Source organism: Thermobia domestica, chromosome 7 (genome assembly GCF_964235325.1).
Source record: "Thermobia domestica chromosome 7, izTheDome1.hap1.1, whole genome shotgun sequence".
Taxonomy (NCBI): Eukaryota; Metazoa; Arthropoda; class Insecta; order Zygentoma; family Lepismatidae; genus Thermobia; species Thermobia domestica.
The window spans coordinates 884,459-898,645 of NC_137460.1; the positions used below are offsets into that span (position 1 = coordinate 884,459).

The 14,187-nt window shown below is 38.1% G+C and overlaps 1 protein-coding gene and 1 non-coding gene across 2 annotated transcripts in view; both read left to right on the forward strand.

The window, feature by feature from the left end:
* The first annotated feature begins 803 nt into the window (after positions 1–803).
* LOC145689828 (UNC93-like protein) overlaps positions 804–14,187 on the forward strand; it is a 109,665-nt gene continuing 96,281 nt past the window's right edge. The window contains exon 1 of the mRNA XM_081764045.1: positions 804–1,124. The gene's annotated coding sequence lies outside the window, so the exon portion shown is untranslated. The remainder of the gene's footprint in view (positions 1,125–14,187) is intronic.
* Positions 4,335–4,408, forward strand: TRNAQ-UUG (transfer RNA glutamine (anticodon UUG)). The gene has a single exon. It is a non-coding gene; the product is annotated as a tRNA-Gln (tRNA).

Here is a 14,187-nt window from a genome sequence, read left to right on the forward strand (position 1 = left end):
GAAGTCCTGATCTGTCATTTTGTCACAATGCCTTATTAAACAAAAAGTTGCTGCCACACGTTACGAAACAGTTGATGAACTTAATGATGCTGTTCAACGTGCATTCACTACCATCATGCCAGCAATGTTGAGGAGAATTTCATCGCACATAAAGGAGAATCATACTCTATTATGAAAACGATGGTGTACACATAGACACTCTGGAATAAATAGTAAAAATGGTCACACTACCTCAAAGTGGTCCTCTGCCACGATCCCGTACTAATACAATGCGACCATCTATGAATATATGGACACGCGATGAGGGATAATCTTTGTGATCACTCTGTATATAACCTCGTTGCTAACGAAGGCTATAAATACTAATCAATCAATCAAACTGTAGCTCTTGTTTTACATAGCTTCGTTAAGAATCAATTAAAACATTGTGTTTTATATAGCCTCCATGGTGACGAAGGACGTAAATACCAATCAATCAACCAAATTACAATAAGCCTCATAGTAAACACGTTATGTTTCATTAAAAATTGAATAGATTTTACGAAGTTATCGTGAAACAGATACATACACACAGACAGACAGACGCAGAAGCTCGATTCAACAATGTTGAAAGAAATCGTCGTTCGGAAAGGTCTGATTGCTGTGCTTGCTATAAGGGAGAGAACTAGTTCATACTATCTCGACTGCCACAGGCTTTCACCTGTTAGATAAGGAGAAACTGGATTTGACGCCAAGACATCATGAGGATATGCTGTTTCCTCAATATTCAAACGACCTTCAAGCCATATTTTATAACGTTCTACTGAAAAAAGACTAAATAAGTGGGATCTGTTTGGTGGAAGTTGTTGTGTAACGTTACAGGAACTGCACATTCACACAATCAAACGTGGAAATGATTTGCGTGTTGCCATCTGCAAATGAAATTTTTCCTTCAAAAGGTTGATTTGACGGTGTTGCGTTCCATTCATTGCACTCACATTCCTTCTGTATTTAACGCAACATCTAATTTCGCTGTCTGAAAATGTTTAAACAAAAATACGTCAACGTACAGGAGTGATAGAAGCAGGTGTACCAGAGTTCAGTTCCAAGTGAATGATTTGATAGCGGAATTCCTATTATATAAGGTAAATTTTATTTAATTTTATTTTCATTTCTACAACTAATTTCTATAATTAATTTTGGTCGTTGGTGTCAACAAATTCAATTTGGCAAGTCTTTACTTTGACTCCAACTGTGACTTTAATCGGTTCTTATAGGTTTAGTAACATTGTGGCCCTTGTACTTATAGTATAATTCTTAACTTCGTATAGTAACATTGTGGCCCTTGTACTTATAGTATAATTCTTAACATCGTATAGTAACATTGTGGCCCTTGACTTATAGTATAATTCTTAACAGAAGTCACAGTTGGAGTCAAAGTAAAAATTTGCCTTCAATTTTAAAGTATACTTAACACATAGACCTAAGGATCCAGTTTTATATTTAAACTTTAATAAATATTTTCAGCACTGCGATTGCATGAGACGGACCTGGAATCAAATTCTAGTTTAACCGGTACCCTTGCAATAGTTTTTTTTTTTTTTTTTTTTTTTTAAGCGATCGGTGGTTAGTTGGATTGAAACTATAAAATTGCTTTCAGCATCAATGCTATAATAGACATTGACCGAACAATATGACTTCTTGCTAGGAAAAAAGACATCTTCCGGGCCAAAGCAATGTATATTAACCACATACCCATAGGTGAGCTCAATTTCTGTCACATATTCGTAGTGTGGTGGAGAATACCTAGTTTTACGCGAAGTGATCTTTCGTGATGGTCTATGGCCTAGGGTTGCTAGCGAGAAGAGACCATTTTCATGACAATATTTGCGACGAAGCAGAACTCTTTCACTACAAACAGATATACTTGGAGACGAGACAAATCTTTAAATACAAACATATTTCTAGACGAGACAAAGTTATTTCCATACAAACAGATATATTTCGAGACGAGGAGAGTTGTTTCAATACAAGTAGATAAAGGTTTCGAGACGCGACGTCATTTTCACGACGCATTTTAGAGACGAAACAGCCTCAAGTCTTATTTCGTTCACATTCCTATTGTGGACTCCTTAATTACATTAGATTGAAGTAAGGCGTAGGTTTCGGTCCATGCAAGTAGTAGTGTTGCATTAGAATATCAAGACGAGGCACGATCATCGAAGCCAGTTTCAATAATTCCACCAGATTCTCCACTGGAAGTATCACCTCCTTCCAATGATCAATCAAAACGCCCCATGATCATTAGTACCCTTTAGGTGTAGGCATATAACAGTGCTGCATAAAATTTATTTGATATGAGACGAGAAACTTTAAAAATTTATTTGATATGAGACGAGAAACTTCAAAAATTTATTTGATATGAGACGAGAAACTTCAAAAATTTTTAGAACAAAGAACATGATTTTTTTTGAAAGCTAAAATTAAGAAACATGAATTAAATATGATAATACTAAAAACAAAAACGTTCGGGACATGAAAGGTATCAACAACTGTGGGAAAGGCTATCAATATCGTGCGTATATATTACAGAAAGGCGACGATACAATTCTTATAGATACAGATAGTATTTTGAATAGATGGAAACATTTCTTTGGCAATTTCTCAACGCACAGCTGAAACATAACATAGCATACGTAGAGAAACTTAAATACATACAAGGAGATCAGTATATTCCAGTGCCTAATCGAACAGAAATAGAAATTGCTGTAACGAAATTAAAGAAACACAAATCCCGGGTGTAGATGAAATTTCTGGTTAAGTTAATTTTAGCTGGAGGGGGAAAATTAGGAAACAAAATACACAAACTAATTATCTTCGTCTGGAACAAGGAGGAATTGCCACAACAAATGAAATCTTTCAGTTTAACGTCCCACAATTATACCCTTTAGGCTAAGGGAGACAATGATTAAAGCAAATAGATGATGATGATGATGATGATGAAAGAGTTGGTGGAATGAGAAAGTGGGAGGAAACTAGAATACCGCGAGAAAACCCACGGACACAATGTTGTCCGAATTACCACAAGAGTGGAAATACTCAATCATTTCTTTAATTGACAAGACAGGCGACAAAACTGATTGTAATAACACCGGCCTGCGAAATAAAACTTTTTCTCTCCGGCAAAAGCTTGAGGAGGTGATTTAACCTAATTTAGCTGGGCTGATTTCAAATATCGAAACCGTTTTGGCCTATCATGTACAGTTTTTTTTTTTTTTTTTTTTTTTTTTTTGCTATTTGTAATCGAAGTGTTCCATATTGTTGTAATTTCGATAGAAAACACCATAATGCCTAGGTAGAGAATATGTGTAATTTGAATGGGACATGATCAACGAATATACAGAACACTACTTTATGTAACAGGTTTATTCGTGACAGGTATAAATCTCACCACAAAAACACTAAATTTTTGTCTATCACATACAGTTTGCTACTATATGAAATCAATTCTTTTCATACTGTTTTAATTTCAACACAAAGTTCACCATGAGAGACAATATCTGCAATGTGAAGAACATGATCCAATTGTAACGAATATACAAAAAAGCACTACTCAATGTAACATGTTTATTGCTAGAATGTAATGGATCTCACTACAAGAACACTTATTTTTTGCTGCGCTTTGATGTGTTCCTGAGTAAGGTTATCTCGCACTAGACACCAACAGTAATCTGACATCATGGATACATCCCATCGCCCCTGATATCTTCGTTCCATTTCTTTTATGTCTTGATGGAACAGGTCACCATGTTCCTCGCTGAATGCTCCTAAATTTGCAGGAAAATAGTCCACATGGCTGTGCAGGAAATGTAATTTTTAAGCTCATGTGGCAACCTAATTTCTGCAAGTTGTACAGCATGGTTTCGATAATCTGTTGGTAATTGTCATCTTTAACATTACCCATGAATTTGCTGGAAACATCCTTGAATGATTCCCATGCTTGACGCTGTGTTTCGTTCAACGTCGTAGTGAATGTAGGATCCTTCATAAGCTAGAGCTCCTCCGTGGCTAAGTGGTTAGCGTAGGCGCCTTGGGCGCGGGAGATCCGGGTTCGATTCCCGGCGGGAGCTCATGTAGTTCGGATTTCACTTTAATCAGTAGGTCCATGTTTCATATAGCCTCGCTGCTGAAAAGGGACGTTAAACTCAAAATCAACTCAACTCCTGCATAAGCTTCCGAATTTGGGAACCGTCAAAAACTCCTTCCTTAATTTTGGCATAAGACAGTCCTGGAAATTTTTGACAGAGGTACCGAAAGTAGGGACCACTTCTACCCAAACTCTTAACGTACTGGTGGCCCCGCATGGCGTAGTCGCTAACGCTCTCGCCTTTGGTGCGAGCGGTCCCGGATTCGATTCCCGGTGGGGGCACTCGGTCGAAAAAGTGTAACACGCTTTTTCAGCCCAGCCACCCTGAATGAGGTTTTCCTGGGTTTTCCTCATTCACACCAGGCAAATGCCGGGGTGGTACCTAACTTATAGGTCCCAGGGCGCTTCCTTCCTTCTCTTTCCCCGGATAGTGTGCTCGCCAAGGGACGTCATCTTTCAAATCGTGAAGGATTAAATGGCCTTAGATGCCGAAAACCCAGAAATCTAAAATCCTAAAATCTTAACGTACTGCTTCATAATCAACAATTTTATGTTTAAAGGGGGCAATAGCCCATTTTGAGGATCAAGTAATGGACGATTTACAATGATTTTTTGCTCCTGGAACGAACTGTTTCCTCTTGATCCACTGAGATACTAACCAGTGTCTATCCTTGTCCCGAGAGTCCCACACACAGAAAACACGGGAACTTTGTATAACCTGCTTGCTGTCCCAACATGATACCGCACACTTTTAAATCATAGCACAGTAACCATCTATGTTCATTGTATTTCGATTTCTACAAAACCATAGATAAATTGTGATAGTTTTTACCAAGAGATGTTGAATGGGCAACTGGCACTGAAGCAAGTTTATTCCCATTGTTCAGAAGAATACCTTTGAAACTTCTTTTACTCGAATCAATAAACAGACGCCAATCTTTTGCTTGGTAAACTATTCCAAGACGACGAATCAAGCCAGGAATATCACAGCAAAACACAAGTTCTTCTTGAACAAAAAAACTGCCTGAATTCTTCCTCGCGATTTCTGTAACAATACGAATTTGTCCCAGGAATTAAAAGATTTCTCTCTTTTAATCTTGATCCTAAAAGTTTACTCTTTTCTTTAGAGAGGCCTAGGTCATGCATCAAATCATTTAAGTCACACTGATTAAAAAAACGTGGAGTTTTATCTTCAACATCCGGTATAAGGTATCATCATCACCATCCTCCGCAGCTGAAGATGACGAAGACACACACTCTCTGGTATGCAACTGCACATATTTGCACTTTTGGGGAATATAGCGCATGAAAATGTTTTAGGATAAACGCATTCTGGATGTAGTGTGAATTGAACTATGATGAATGTGAGAGCAAGTGTTAGTTATTAGACGTGTGATGATCCCCATGCACGCACTCACAAACTTGAATATAAGTCGATTCTGCGAATTTTGCACCCAAACCTCGTTGGGGCTTCGCCGCTAAGCCCCATCTTATTCCCAATATTTAGTCATACTTCTCGGTCATTCACCCACAAAAATAAACTCTAGTCATCCATATTTGATTAATGGTGGCGACATTTTGAAACGCCAATGTTTGCTAAACAATCTACGGGCCATAAGGTAGTATCATATTTAAAATGGTGTTGATTAATTCACTTTTTTTTGCAATGCGTGCACAGAAGTGAGATTGGAATCAACCGTAATCAACACTCGCTCCAACTCAGTGTTCGAATCAAAGAACTGAAATGAGCACACGTATTTCACGATGCAAGATATGAAAGTTCCACAGCATTTAAGATTAATATCGTATGAGATGAACGTAAAAGGTTACGTATTCACATGATCAAGAACAATGTATTTTGGATAATTTTCGGTACGTTAATCAAAATCATTTTAAAAAGGCATCCGATATTCGGTCGGTTTACCATACTTTTATGTTCACAGCTGTAATAATTTATGACATCTTAGATTACTAATGGTATGCCATATCGATCCATACTAGCCCAATTAGATGAATAACGTTGTCGACGAGATGAGATGAGAAATAAAGATTTCTTCTGTCGTCTCGATTTGTACATTTATGTACAAAATTTATGCCGCGTCACTAGAGGTCTACGAAGGGTGTGGTATAACAACATTTAAACCATATTTGTTGTTGAAGTATATTGTGTAGTGCAGTGGTTCTCAAACTTTCCGATAACACGGACCCTCTGTTCATTCGGAAAACGATCTGCGGACCCTTTTGCAATGCTATCTGAAATTTCACATGGTTTTAAAAAAACATAGGCCTACTAGTTAGAATTACCACTGACAAGAAAAATAATGCAATAAGTAATTTATTCTAAAGATACATCATTGTTTAATAATGAACGAAATTTCAATTGAAAATACAGAAACTTTCAAGACTAAAAATCATTTTTTAAAAAAGGAAACCCACTTGATAAACAATGTTCTCAAAAGTGAGGTCACTAATGTGAGAAATGTAAGTCTGTATTTTTTCCATAATTACATTGAAATCTCGAATAAGTTTTGTCACCATCAATCTTAGGTCCGATTCCACATTAAGACGATTTCGCTTTAAGATTTTTTAAAACTGCTCTTCAAAAAGTGCCCTATCAAAGAAGGAATTTCTCTCACTTTAAGTAGTCCTATATAACGGTTGACCGGCTTCAGGGCAGAAATTTAGTAAAATAGAAAAAATATTTAAATTTACAAACGTAGGTATTATTTCTAATTGCATTCATTCTAGTACCTGAAAAATACGTTTTGCATAACAGCTGAGAGTTTCATTTTATTACAAGACATTTCAATTTTTAGGCGTCGCGGATCCCCTAGCTAGGTCTCGCTGACTCCCAGGTGTCCGTGGACCCCACTTTGAGAACTGCTGGTGTAGTGAATAGCGTATCTTTAAACGTTGCTAAATTCTTTTCATTGTGTTTCGTACAATTCCTATTTCTCGTCTCACCTGGAATTTATAAATCAGTCAGTTTTCACGGAGTATTCCTGTTTCCTCCCACATTCGCATTCCACCAATCCTTCCATCATCAATAACTTGCTTTAATCATTCGTCTCCCGTGGCCTAAAGAGCATAATCGTGGTACATTAAACTGAAAAATTTCATTTTTGAATTTATAAATGTACTTCTTCTTGTCTCGACCCATTTCTTTTTCGAAATTTATCCTATCGTGGGCCGCTCAAAATAGGCGAATTACAAGGCATCTGTCTGCCATTTTATCTGAATTTCTTCTGCATTAATGATCGTAGGTACTGTAAGTCTCCTTTCTTAGTAGATAATAACAAGGGGGTCAATTTTCCTTAAGAACCCTTAATTCTCCAAAGAAATATTATTCTTACTTCCAATAACAAATTAGGGGCTGCGGTGGCTCAGTGGTAGAGCGTTCATCTCTTCTGCTTGGGGTCCGCACTGTGTACGTGGGTTTTCGCGGGGTTCTCCTGTTTCCTCCCACTTTCTTCATTCCACCATTTCATTCATTATTTCATAATCACCGTCTCCTTTAGCCAAGCCGCCATATCCGTGTGACGTAAAACTCGAAGATTTCATTTCATTTCCAATAACAAATTCGTCATTAGTGCAGATCGCGATTCGAAAAACAGGACAATTCTCAGCCAGGGGCGGATCCAGGGCGGACTTCTGGATGAGGGAAAGCGATGGAGGGTAATAAATAAAACCCATTTAAGAGCTCCAAACTCTGGAATGGGTTTTATTTATATATAAAATAAGAAAGTTTCCTCTCCTGGGAAACGACGCCCCAATCGCCCCCCTGGATCCGCCCCTGTTCTCAGCTCATTTTCGAGACAAGATGGGAAATTTCACGAGTCTCGTCGGGAACACTAGTTCACCCAAAATTTTAGATGTCAATACTATTTAATGTTATCCTATTTACAGTATACAAATTCGTAAAAAAAAAAAAAAATTGTAGGAACATAAAGAAAAGTATTTATAAATGTTTAAAGATACGCTAGTCTTTATACTGTATGGTTTCAATGTTATATCATATTCTTCGTCGATCTCTCGTGACGTGAAAGGATTCTGGCAATTTCTAAATGAAAATAGGAAAAAAATCTCGATATACATTTTGTAGATAAATTTTCAAAACGAGACAAAATGGGAAGCTTTTTTTTTTTTTTTTTTTTTTTGGAAATCGAGACCAGATTTCTGAAAAATTTAGAAGATAAAGAAAAATTTATTTTTCGTCTCTTCTAGTGGGGAAAACTACCTCCACGCAGGCCCGTAGCCAGCCCCAAAATGTAGGGGAGTCGGTAGAATTTAGGGGGGGCCGACCCAACCATATTATAGTTGATCACCATATTATAGTTCATTTGCAAGCCTACCATGAAAATTTTTGGGGGCCAGTGAAAATTTAGGGGGGCCCGGCCCACCCTAGCCCCCCCGTGGATACGGGCCTGCCTCCACGGTGTGTCCTTGATACAAACATACTGTTCTTCTGTACACTATAAACTTCTTTATAGATACAGGTTGCTACTGATTTCAATCTAAATGTTGGCGTCTTCTTCCAAAAACAAATTTCGATGACGCAGTCTGGGATCCTGGTCCTACGTCCCTTGCGGATATCGTTGTCATTGAAATAAAAGGCATGGGCTACTGCACTAACCTTTTCGCTCCTATTTCCTAATTGTTTTTCAAACCATGTCATACCTCAGTTACTAAGCAGTATGTTAAACACTGCTAGGAGTGTGAGAGTCACTGTTAGAAATGTGAAATGAAATTAGGGATGCGCACGAGACGAGTCGAGACAGGATTTTCCTGACAAAATTCAAGTCGAGACACGGTTCTTCCAATAGTGAAATATACATTTTTCGAGTCGAGACATCACATTTACAGCACATTTTCGAGACGAGACAGTCACAAATCTTGTCTCGTGCGCATCTTTAAATGAAATGAAATCTTTAAGTTTTACGTCCCATGATTATGCCGGTTAGGCTAAAGGAGACGGTGATGATGAATAATGAATGAAATGGTGGAATGAAGAAAGTGGGAGGAAACGGGAGAACCCCGAGAAAACCCACGCACACGGTGTTTGTCCACCACAAAGTTCACTTGGCGGGGGCTGGGATCGAACCCGGGACCCCAAGCACCAGAGGTGAACGCTCTACCACTGAGCTACCGCGGCCCCTTGAGAAATGAGTGAAATAGTAGAATGAAGAAAGTAGGAGGAAACGGGAGAACTCCGAGAAAATTCACGAGCACGGTGTTTGTCCACCACAAAGTTCACACGGCGCGAGCTGGGATCGAACCAGGGACCCCAAGCACCGGAGGTAAACGCTCTACCATTGAGCCACCGCTCCCCCTGTTAGAAATGTGTGTGTCACTTTTAGCAGCATGTGTGTGTCACCGTTAGGATCATGTGTGTCACTCCTTGAAACGTGTGTGTCATTGATAGGAGGGTATGTGTCATATGTTAATTTGATTCTATTCAACATGTCCTTTTCATTCTCTTGAAAAAAAAAACTGCATATGAAAGAAATCTCAAGTAAAGCCAGTACCTCTGTCAACCCTGCCACGCGGTTGACGCTACTTGTAAACAAGGAAATTAGTCCCCTACTTTTCCACACGCATAGATAAATGAAAAGATTAATAGACTCCTATCATGGCAACTGTGAACTACGAAGAGCTTGGGGTGTTCTTACATTAAAATAAGAATTCAAAAATCTTTCAAATGTAAACAAAGGCAACTAACGATCACTTCAGATGTACAGTACAAGTGAATTCACCAGAAGGAACTACAATAAGAATTTTGTTCCATTCCCACCCACCCGTTGCTTAGTACTGTCCAAATAATTCATTGTAGATAACAAATCCCATTAAGTCCTTTCTTCAAAGACAGTTGTGGTCATTTGTCTTTCAAATGAATTCCTTACATTTTCTTTCTGAATTCACATTAGGTGATTCTGGCTTATCTAGAAACAAAAACGAAAGGTGAATGACCACACTGGCGCCACTAAGGTTCCAAACTAGATTTTATCTGATTTCACTTGTCAATCAGAAAATCTCCGGGTAGTATATTGTATCCAAGTTTCGCTTCTATTTTCTCTCTCTTTATATATATATATATATTGAAGTAGCCAATATTCAAAAATGTATTACCGGTATTGGTAGCTAAACAGTTGTATTATTTTTATATTTTCCAAAAACAGAAATTCTTTCTAAAGGTATGGTAGGTCCATGCTTCGCTAGTTAAATAAAGTGGATAATATGTAATACAACTTAGTGTTAAAAATGCCCTGTTAACACGTTAGTTAACACGTAAGTTCCAAGAGATAATAAGCGACAAAATCATATTTTCTGTATTGAATAAATATGTAGTACAAAACAGATCGAAAAAAAAAAAATATTACGAAAACACTGAAGCAATCAAACGTAATCGTGAAGTTACTTCAGATAATTTGACAGTTTTTTTTTTTTTTTTTTTTTTTTTTTTTTTTTTTTTAACACAGTTCCTCACTTGATGAGGCAATGAAATCAATTACTTTTTCTTTTTCTACATTCTGGAATAAATCTTTTCCTGTAAACATAAAAAGTAAAGGAGACAAATGGTTTTGACTTCATCGTAAGTCTTAGAAAATGCCCTCTCAAATGTGACTTGAGTGCCCTCCCGCATGCGAACTTAGGCTTCCGCAACCTTTTTGATAGGAAGACTCACGAAATCATTTGCGATCGCGAAAATTCGACCAAGGCCTAGAGGTCCTGCGCCTCGTGATCCCAGCATGGCGCCTCGGGTCCTTGGCAGTCGCCAAGTAGCCAACGTGGCCAGTCCAGCACTGGTTTGTTCCCCTGCAATCAAAAGTTACGGCACTGAAACCCACTAATTCTCACTTTGGGACATGAATTGATACCAAAACTATATTCCATGGTCTCGCAGTCCTTAAAGTTCTATAAGCACTCTAGATTGTTTTTAGTTGTTTGATGGTAGGACTCAGTCTGACCCGCTGATCCTGAAGTAGGCAGTATAATACAGACCCTAAGGCATAACTGCAGAATTGTCCAGTACTTGAGGTCAAATATTCATTGTTCAATTTCTCATGAGACATTATTTCTAAATCAAGATTATCATGTTTTGAATGCACCAAATATAATTGCATGTTTCGTCCAGAGATGGAGTGGGTTGTGGATCAGACTTATGAGTGGGTCAGTGGGTCGTTGTCAATAGAAAGTGACCCGCTGCAACTCACCACCCACCGTGACCCACTCTGACTCACCATGACCCACTCTGCTCAGTGCATTGCAGGCAGTATCTTCTGAACACTGATAAATTTTTCTAAGATTTACTTTCAAGGCCTCCATTTTTCTTCCGTTTCCATTTGTTTCTATTTAGTTACCTGAGATGAGCATATCTAACTTAAGTGGAAAAAGTAGGGGAGACCAGGGCACGTTTTCCACCTGCCTTTAGTTCTGAAAGGATCCGGTAGATCGCTCCTTCGAGTAGACTGGCTGAAGCAGTAATGTACTACGCAAGTTTCAGTTGAGTAACTGTGTTGACGTAGGCAGGCAGGCCCGTATCCAGGCGGTGTCTAGGAGGGCGGCCCCCCCTAAATTTTCGCTGCCCCCCTAAAATTTTCACGGTAGGCTTGCAAATGCACTATAATATAGTGATGAACTATAAATAGTTGGATCGTCCCCCCCCCCCAACTTCAGCCGGCCCCCCTACATTTTTGGGCTGGCTACCGGCCTGGGCAGGAGATCTTGTGAAATATTTTTTTCGAATGTGAGTAAAGTATCAGATCTGTATTAAAACTTAAAATAAATATACTAGCATTAAACGTACTGCTTTGACATTGCATGTGCTAAAGATGGTGTTCTTTCTTTACGTAATGATGTGTTTATTTTGCAACCCATTACCCGTCAAGGTTATGTTGAAGTTCAAAAATGGCGATGGGGCAGGTTTACCAACAACATACGGGGCACGTATTCCAATATTTTTCCGGTCTCAGTCAGTTTCTCTAATTTTAGCAGGACTATAACAAATGCATGTAGGGCCTACTGTGTAATAAAAAATCTCCGAAATGACAATGTATGGCACAAAATATGTAGCCCTTGACCAGGCACGCAGCCAGGGAAGGTGTAAACATCCAAGCCTAAAATAAACTTTAATTCGAGTGATGAAGATTGTTTATGTATTTATTGCTTTAAACCTTTCTCCAACTCTCAGGTAAAGTGGGTGAGGTGCACAAATACAACAACTGGGCACACGAAAACTGTACAGAAGAAGATGTATTTTTTGCTTGCGTTCATTATGATTCAGACAATGATGACTTTTGTTAACTTGTTAACTAGGACTACCATAATCTCACTTCTGTATACTGTCCAAGCAACAAACAATAGGTACATTTTCAGTAAAAGCAACGATTTATTACCTGTGTTTTAGCATGTGAAGAAGTTCGAACACTTGCCTTGTATAGTTTTAGTAGGTTGGCCAACTTGCCCCGCGTACGGGGCACATTTTCCAACGTCACATGATCACATTTAACCATTGATAGTGAAAATCTATATTCATTTTGTTAAAAAAAAAAAAAACTGTTCCACTTTGTTCACAAAGATATAAGGAATATAATGATATCCTATTTACCTCTAAATAGGTTTCAGATATAATACAACACATGCAATTAAAAGAGTTAGCAAATGTGCCCCGGTCTCCCCTACTTCGGGCACTTTTGGATATTGATCTTTGTAATTGTAATAATAGCAATCGGACTTATTACTTGGCTTTCAAAACACATACGAATTTTACACTGTTTTTATTTTATTTTCCCTTTATCTTGGTCTAGTTTACCTTGATTTGATACTTTCAAATGTCATCTTATTTTCCATGAACAGTATCTGTAATTCAACAAGGAAGTAATTATACATGATAATTAAATTAAAAGTAATGGTATTATGTCCCATGACAAACACTTTACCATTTTATATGATAACGGTCAGGTTCACTGATATTGTAACAGAGCAGTAATTGAGCGAGATAATTTCACAGCCTTGTTTTATTACAAGTGAAAACTCTTTAGTCAGTGGAGAGGAGGGAGTGGATCATGGATCAGATTTAATGACGATGGGTTTTGGTGGGTAGTGGGTCAGAGTGGGTCATGGAAGGTGGTGGTTCGGAGTGGGGCATGGTTGGTGGTGGTTGAGGTAGGTTATGGGTCACAATGAGTGGTGTATCAGTTTATCATGGGTCAAGTTTTGATTGACCAATGCCATCTCTGCCTATAGTCATCTCCCCATCCCAAAAAGTAATACAGTCGCTTCGAACATAGACCCGGGGCGGATCCAGGACGGACTTCTTGGGGTTGTAATACTGCTACTTAGAGCTACTTTTAAGAGCTCCAAACTCTGCGATGAGTTTTATTTATATATAAAATAAAAAAGTTTTCTCTTCTGGATCCGCCAGTGACATAGGCCATACTAAAAGATCTAACAAAATACTGTTTTGGGCTGAGGACGACTCAGCGGAATGTCCCATGTCCAACAGGACAAGTCTTAGAGGTTTGCTTGATTCAACTTTGATATCCCTAATAATAATAATAATAATAATAATAATAATAATAATAATAATAATAATAATAATAATACGCTAGCTTTTCCGTACGGTAATTTTCACATACATTTTGATAGACCTTCCAGTTAAATTTAAGTAATTGTTTTTACATATAGACTTACACAAGAAAGAAAATTATTGATTTAGTGAGAATATATATATATATATATATATATATATACTATCTGCTGCTAAGAGCAGGAATTTGGACGTGGGAGTAACAAAGAGAATGTAAGCAGTGGCGCAAATCTGTCATCATCATTTGTGGGGACGGGTAAGACAGTCCCTTTTTTTTATGTTCAAAATATTTATGAAGTTGAAAAAGAATGCTGTGGAGGATCAGAGAAGCAGAGCTGTCTTCAACATTGGGAAGCGGACACATTTGAGGCTTATTCTGGGGAGAGACTCATATTACGTTAGATGAATCTGATTTCTGAGGTGAACCTGTTATATATTATATAATCAGACAATATAGATGAAGTGGCAGTCGGAC